Source organism: Suncus etruscus, chromosome 4, assembly GCF_024139225.1.
Source record: "Suncus etruscus isolate mSunEtr1 chromosome 4, mSunEtr1.pri.cur, whole genome shotgun sequence".
NCBI classification, from domain to species: Eukaryota; Metazoa; Chordata; class Mammalia; order Eulipotyphla; family Soricidae; genus Suncus; species Suncus etruscus.
Window position 1 is genome coordinate 142,847,551 of NC_064851.1, and position 6,910 is coordinate 142,854,460.

General features: G+C 36.8%; 1 non-coding gene across 1 annotated transcript; it reads left to right on the plus strand.

The window, feature by feature from the left end:
• The first annotated feature begins 2,392 nt into the window (after positions 1-2,392).
• On the plus strand, positions 2,393-2,524 carry LOC126007775 (small nucleolar RNA SNORA51). Its single transcript, XR_007495259.1, has one exon. It is a non-coding gene; the product is annotated as a small nucleolar RNA SNORA51 (small nucleolar RNA).
• Positions 2,525-6,910: the final 4,386 nt, after the last annotated feature.

Here is a 6,910-nt window from a genome sequence, read left to right on the forward strand (position 1 = left end):
TGTACCACATAGTTGACAAATTGAATGAAAAAGGCATTTGACAAATAATATTTTATCCAGCTCGGTTATCAATCACACTTGAGGAAGTGACACAACACTTTATAGACAAACTTTAAAAAGGTTGCAGCAAGTAAACTGGCTATGTTAGTTTTTTTATTCAATGATCTATTAAAGGCAAAAAATCTCACTTGATTGAAAGTGGGATAATATTAAAAGTTAATTGTGGGAAAGGAGCAATAATGACATTATAATTAATTTGAAAATTTAAACAGTTAAACTGTTTTGGTATCATATGCTCAGAATAAAATGGAGACATTTCAAGTACTAGCAATATATATATGATCCCCCCAGCATCACCTAGGGGTCATTTCTGAGCAGTGAGAAAGGTCTATCACCGAGTGATAGGGTGGGGCTCAATCCATCAATATAAATAAATAATCATATATTGTTATACTAAGCTAAAATATTTTTGCATCTTGAAAGAAAATAGTTAAAATCCTTTAACCAGTGAATAAGAGAACATAATTTTGCATCATGCCATCTGACCACAGACTAACATCCAAGAGACATAAAGTATTCACAAAACTTAATAGTAAACAATCCTCCATAAGCAAGAAGAGCTGAATGGGAATGACTCACAAAAAATATACACAGTCTAGAGGTACATGAAAATGTTCACCATCACAAATTACAGGGAAAAATAACCCAAACAATAGCATATTTCACTTCACACTAGTGAATATAGTTTACAGCATTAAGACCGGAAATAACCTGTACTAGAGGACATGCAGGAAAAAAGGAAATATTGGTTACTGTTTTGAGGGATATTTTTTATGGAAAAGTGTCTGACCCCTCAAAAAACAAAAATAGAACTACGATGGCATTCAACCAAGAACACAAAATTATTAATTAAAAAATTAGATAGTTAAAAATTACATACAAAATACATATACTATATATGTGTGTTTATTATTACAATATATACTATATACTATATATATACTACATATGTGTGTGTTTATTATTACAATAACCAAGATCTAGGAATAAAATGCCCAACAGCAGATGACTGGATAAAAATTATGGAATATTTATGAACAATACCTACTAAGCTATAACATGTGCATTGATAATATCTTATATGTACTTGAGAATAATGTAGTAACTGCTAATGAATGTTTTTTATATATATTATTTGTGTTCATCTTATTAATATTTTTAGTTATTTTCTAGTTAAATTTTTAAATAATTGAACTCTTTCTTAATTTTTAATAATAATTTTTATTGAGACCAAAGAATGAATAACAAATTTTTCACAGTAGTATTTAAGGCACATAGTGACAGTGAATCGGGCCATTCCCACCACCAGGGTAGTCCTCCCTCCGCCCCTTTTCCCAGCTTGTGTCTCATATCTCCCCTTTGTCCCCGGAGTGCTAGTGAATCTATTCCTCTCTGTGTATAGCTTATTGTAGATAGGGTATCAATTTTTTTTGACTTTAGGTTTGATGTTTAAGTCGTAGCATTTTTAGTTCCACTCAATGTTCATACGGCTGTTTGGTCCTGATACCGTTCATTTTTATTTCCTTCCTCAATGCATGAGGTATAACAAGGTGATTAAAATTGTGTGGTTCCGCTGGAAGAAGACAAAGAAAAAAATGAAAGAAAAAACCCCAACAGTTTTTACAAAAAAAAAAATAAATAAAAGTATAGCAACTACCAAAAATATAAAAAAGATTTCTCCAAAAGCTGGAAGTTGAGCTCCCATACGATCCATCTATACCACTCCTAGGAATATATCCTAGGACCACAAAAATACAATACAAAAATCCCTTTCTCACAACTATAATCATTGCAGCATTGTTTACAATAGCCAGATAGAAACAGCCTAGATGCCCCTCAATAGATGAATATTATCCAGCTATCAGAAGAGATGAAGTCATGAAATTTTCCTATACATGGATGTATATGGAATATATTATGCTGAATGAAATAAGTCAGAGGAAGAGACATAAACAAAGAATGGTCTCCCTCATCTATGGGTTTTGAGAAAAATGAAAAACATTTGTATAATGATTCTCAGAGAAAAAAAGAGGAGGACCGGAAGGTCCAGCTCCTGACATGAAGCTCACTACAAGGATTGTTTAGTGCAGTCACAGAAATAATTACACTGAGAACTATCATAACAAAATGTGACTAAATAAGGGAAGTGGAAGGCCTGTCTAGAGTACAGGCTGGTGTGGGGTAGGGAGGAAGGACACTTGGGATATTGATCATGGAAATGTTGCACTGGAGAAGGATATATATATATATATATATATATATATATATATATCCATATATACATGTATATATGTATATATATTAAAAAATAAAAAAAGAAAAGAAAAGATAAGGCCTCCCAATTCTTACCACAGGCTGTGTTCTTTACACTGACTGTATAGAAAGAGGAGGTACAGTAAATGCACCCCATATACACCTCAACACAGGCCCTTTGCCTGGTTTGTATTGTGAATGGGGGACAAAAAATAAAATAAAATAAAAAGCACCCAGCAGCAGCAAAAAAAAAATCACCAAATAATAACTACAAGAGTAAAAAAGAAAGAAAAGGGGAAGAAAAAATAGGAAAAGTCAAAAAGAAAAAGAAGAGAAAAGAAAAAAATAAAAAAGGAGTGCTGGTGTGGCAAGGTTTTGTGCTTTCCACCCACTTTTGTTTTTTGCATAGGCACAATAAGTATTGGGAAAGTAAGAAAGGAAGTTCCCTTGAAGTAAGAGATACAGGGTTTCTTTGCCCTTGAAGCATACTGTCATGAGAAAAACTACTGGCTCTGTACATGCTCATTATCACACCCCAAGGTCTTTTCTGTGGTGCCAGGAAACTTTCCTCTCAGTTGTGGATGATAAAATTAGGCCTCTGTAGTTAGAGATCTTGGTATTTGCACAGGTCATAGGACAAGGTCTAGGATAAATTTTTTATGGTTCTAGTAGTTTTGTCCAAATTGTTGTTGTAATCAGTCTTCTGTCATTTGTAGAATAGCATTTAATTATTGAGTCCTGGATGAGGCTGGATAATGGTGAGGGCCTTTACATTCTGGCCTGGGCCATGCTCCTGCAACTCCCTCCAGCCAGCGGATCTGAGGGTTCAGGTTAGCAGTGAGGAAATGATCCACAACAGTCAGGTTTCAGAAGACATGAAGCTTTATTCAAGACCCTAGCCAACAGGTGTGGCTTCAATTATAATCTTTTAAGCAGCCTATTTCAGCAGCCCAGGATCTCAACCAATCTCTATCCCTCCATGTTGCCAACCTCTCCTGCCATTTCTTCCTCCATCTCCCACTGAATCTCTTAATCCTCTCTAAATGCAAAAGCTGCGCATTCTAGTTAATTTTTGTCTGGATTATCTGTTGATTCAAATAATGTTTTGAATTCTTTTATAATTATTGTATAACTTTAATGCATTCATTTATGTCTGTTAATTATTTTGTAAATTTGGTGTCCTGCACTGGTGTATATGTAAAACATACTTATACATTCTTGATAGCTTTGTCTCTTTTTTACTATATCATGAATAGTCTTGTCACATATTATATTTGTTAGTTGAAAGGCTAATTTAAGAATAAAAACTGCTGCTCCTCCCTCTGTCACATTGGCTTATTCTTTATATATATATACACACATATATATTTGTTTGCATTCTTTATATTCAATATGAGAATATAAGATGCATAAAAATGGATAATACAACAGTTTGTGTTTTTATAAATTACTTCTGATTGTTCATATTCAAGGTGTTTAACACATTGAATATAAAGATTGTTTGACATGTGGGACTTTCTTACAACCATTCTGTTTTGTTTGCAGTTATTTCACACTTCTGATGTTTTTGTATTTTGTATTTGTATCTGCTTTCAAGTAAACTATTTACCCACATGATTTCTTCCATTCTTCATTTTTTATCTACATATATTTGCTGCAGATTTTACTTTCTTTTTCTTATTATTTTTTATTGAGACCCATATGCATTATAAGTATTTCACAGTTATATTTAAGATACATAGTGACAGTGAATTAGGTCAATTCCCCACCACATGTTGACTTCCCTTTGCCCCAGTCCCCAGCATGCATCCCATACTTCCCCTCCTTGTCCCCTGGACTGCTAGTGTAATTGATGTCCTTTGTATATAACTTCTTGTAGATTTTGATTCTGTTGTCGTTGACTTTGGATTTGATATTTAGGTCTGATTATTATTTAATTTCACTCAATGTTCATGTCATCATTTGTTCCTAGTAACAACATTTTTGTTCCCCTTAACTTATGAGGCAGAACAAAATGATCCAAGTTCTGTGGTTCTGTTGGGGAAAAAAAAGAAAGAAAAAAAAAAGAAAAAAGAAAAAAAGAAATCTGGGAGAAATCCATCTAGGAGTTATCAGTAACAATTTAAAAGAATAAAAATGGGAAAAAAAGAGAAAAAGAATGAAGAAGAAGAAGCAGAAGAAGAAGCAGCAGCAGCAGAAGAAGAAGAAGAAGAAGAAGAAGCAGCAGCAGCAGCAGCAGCAGAAGAAGAAGAAGAAGAAGAAGAAGAAGAAGAAGAAGAAGAAGAAGAAGAAGAAGAAGAAGAAGAAGAAAAGAAGAAGAAGAAGAAGAAGAAGAACCAACGACTAAATACCCAATAGTCACAGTAAATAACTACTAAACAACAACACAAAAAAGAGAAAAGGAAAGGAGGCATGGTGTGAAGTTTTGTGTGTTTGTTTTTGTTTTGTTTTGTTTTACATAGGCACAGTAAGTATTGGGGAAATTTGAAAGGGCTTTCCCTTGGTCTAAGATTTTTTCTTTATGGTATTCATTGGAGTTGTATCAGACTTGGGATTAAAGAGATAGCATGAAGGTAGGGCATTTGCCTTGTATGCAGAAGGACAGTGGTTCAAATCCTGGCATCTCTTAGGGTCCCCCAAGCCTGACAGGAGTAATTTCTGAGTGTACAGCCACAGTAACCCCTGAATGCTGCTTGGTGTGACCTAAAAACAAAAAAATAAGAGAGTTGTATCAGGATTATTATATCTAAAATTATATTTTTCCCGTTATCAACTTTAAATCATTTTATTATATAGATTCTGTTCTTTATACCATTTGTTTTTTCTTGTTTTAGGTTATAATTTTTCATATTTCTGATATTGTACTACCGCTTATCATTTGTTCAAGTTTCTTTGGTGTGAAGAGTATTTATGCACACAATACTACCAATATGAAAACAAAGAGAAAAAATTTCCACTAACTGTCCCAACATAAACCAGTGCTAGAACAGTCTGCCCTCCTCCCAGAGCGCATTCACATTAGTGTAGGGAGAGAAAGGGAGAAAGCCTGTTGACCCCTATAGAGTCCACCTAGACCGGTGCCCAGGGAAAGACTGAAGTCCAGGGAAGAAAAACCCTATACCTGGCAAGAGGTGGTCTCCAGACTCAAGGAGGGAACCAGAAGCCAGATGTCTGCCCGCCCTCCTCCCCATGCACCTCCCCCCTGGAGTAGGGAGGGAAGGGGGAACCTGAGGACCACTAAGAGTCCACCTGAACCCACTTCTGGCCATCTGAGCTGGCACCCAGGGAAGGCCTGGAGTCAGGAAAAAAAGAAAAGGACGGCTGGGGGCCTGCCAAGCCTCCCAGCACTCCCCAGGCTAGGGAGAAAGGCTCTGGTATGGGGCCTCCCCAAACTCCATACCTGGCAAGAGCTGGTCTTCAGAATCAAGGACGGCTGGGGGCCTGCCAAGCCTCCCAGCACTCCTCAGGCTAGGGATAAGGGCCCTGGTATGGGCCTATACCTGGCAAGAGCTAGCTGTTTCCTAAGTTTCCTAAGTTTTAGAGGAGCCATCTTGATTTCTGTAAATATGGGGATGTACTGCAAAATTAGCCCATTGGTAAGGCTGTAAATTGCTTCTTACAATTTGCAGAAATGGAATTCAGGGGTGTGGGTCCTGGAGAGATTACAGTTTTGGGTGTCTGTATGCTAGGCTGGCTCAGTAGAAAAGAGGCAGAGAGCATGGCCGCTGTTCTTCATAAGTCTCTGGGTTCCCAATCACATGGCAGGAATTGGCCCTACCTTTGTTGGGCAGGGACATCTTACCGGGTGTGGGTCCTGGAGAGATTACAGTTTTTGGTGTCTGTAGGCTAGGCTGGCTTAGTAGAAAAGAGGCAGAGAGCATGGCCGCTGTTCTTTATAAGTCTCTGGGTTCCCAATCACACAGCAGGAATTGGCCCCACCTTCGTTGGGCAGGGACATCTTACCTGGATGCTGTTCAGTGGGACTTATTTATTTTTGGTGGGGCACACCTGGTGACACTCAGGGGTTACTCCTGGCTATGTGCTCAGAAGTCATTCCTGGTTTGCGGAACCATATGGGATGCTGGGGATAAAACTGTGGTCCATCCTACACTACCAAGCGCAAGGCAGACGCCTTATGCCCTGTGCCACCACTCTGGCCTCAATTTTAATTTAATTTTAATCATTGTTGTGAAGAACACCATGAACTCATATGCCTGTATATTCTGAACTTGGATGCTGTATTTAACTACGATCCTTTAATTTTTCTAAGATTTATTATGATTGCTATTCTGGATTCTTTGTTACCTACTTTAACTCTGTATTTGAGTTTGCTTTCAAGATTTGTCCCCTCATTTTTGAGAAAATTCATATTATTTTTATATAGGTTACTACAGATGTGTGTGCATATCAGGATAAGATTATTTTTGTATTTCTGATAATGACAGGATGACTTCAGAATTCTCCTTAGCATTAGTCATCATAGTGATTGGGGAAAGGAATAAATTAGAATCTTTGTCCACAGTTTCGCTATTGGGGGCCTGAAAAGTAATGTCACCAAGAACACCACTTTAAGTGTTAACCTTTATGTCCATTCATT